Genomic DNA, 1,612 nt, shown 5'->3' on the forward strand with positions numbered 1-1,612 from the left:
TTTCCTGAAGAGAAGTTGTGTGCATTTGTAGTGAAGTAAGTTGCAGTGTGACATGTGATCTGTATAGCATTATACCACTGGGTGGCGCTAGGTCACAACCTCTTCACCTGAACCATACATCTGTCTGGTAACGACATGGACCACGAATAAGATGAAGTTACACCACGAGGTGTAATGAGGGACCTATAATATACATAGTGAATGTCTAGAGGAGTGGCACAGAGAGTGATTTGAGATCATGACACTTGATATCACCAAATGAGCCTACTGGTGTTTCATACTGGAAGATGTAATATCAGACATGGGGATCATATCAGTGAAGAGGCTAGTTACCAGAAACCCAGTTGAACATTCAACGGCCACCATTGAAGGAATTTCAATCTGCCATGCGGGGCACCTAAAAATAAGAAAGAAAATAGATTTCTACCAATGAGCCTGACAGTATTTCTGAAGTTGGTTGATAGGATGATCTGAAACAGTATAGTGGTATGACTAGTCAGGAAGGTAATGAAACCCAGATTAACATCTGATCAATGGCACTAATTGAACCATTGAATGAATTTCCATCTGCCATGTGGGACACCCAGAAGGTAATTGTGATCCTCTCATCTCCTCACACTTTTTATTTTCTGTCTGATGAAATCCCCATGACCTAGCCTGGCCCAATGTCTGTTTGGGCTGTCTTGCCAGTTACGGTCTCTCTGGGACCAGGGTAACCCAGTGCCCTGTTAGTGAATGTGAAAAGGTGTGACCCCCCCAGACCGTGTGCCCACAGTCAGCCAGACATCTGGGATTGATAGTCATATGCTTAATGACCCTACTGACTGTGACTACAGTACACTGATTACTGACCTAACTGACCACCAGACTAGTCTGCCAACAGAACACCTCATACCCCTGTGCCCTGCCAGGCCCAAGCCATTAGCCAGGGAACAGGCAATACTCCATACTCTCACTGTCCCTAGTCAGCTGATCTGAACTCGGTTTTTCATCCAAATGTCAAGTAATTGCTGTCATGATCTGACATCTATCCAAGACTACCCAAGCAATGTTGCCTCTCGTCAGCTGAAATGAACTCAGACCCCCTCCTCTTCCTACCATCCATTCCCTCTGCCTTCTCCCTTTCGACTAAACAATATATCTATCATATTAAAATACAGTACTCTTTTCCTGCCCTCCACCCTCACCTCTACAGAACATATAAAATCAAGTTTCCAACATCCCCCCCACTTCCTCTCTTCCTCCCCTGCAGGTTAGTGTTTTTTGTCATGAATCTTGTTCTGGAGGCAGCTCTGCACGGTGGTCACTAGCTGGCACAGCCACAAAGTCATAACATCGGATTTTAAACCTAAGCTTAACCACATTGCTAACCCTAATTAATGCCTAAACCCAACCTTAAATGAAGACTTATATTTTTTTTATGCAATAAAGCCAATTTTGACTTTGCAGCTGGCCTATCTAAGGGGAAGACTCATGACAAATGTCAACCTGCTCCTCCCCTCCATACCCTCCCACTCATCTACCACTCATATCCTGTGGAATCAGAGCTACATATTCTGCCCCCTATTCCCTTTATTGCGCACTACTTTTGACCAGGGTCCGTAGGGCTCGG

Source organism: Salvelinus fontinalis, chromosome 3 (assembly GCF_029448725.1).
Source record: "Salvelinus fontinalis isolate EN_2023a chromosome 3, ASM2944872v1, whole genome shotgun sequence".
Lineage (NCBI taxonomy): Eukaryota > Metazoa > Chordata > Actinopteri > Salmoniformes > Salmonidae > Salvelinus > Salvelinus fontinalis.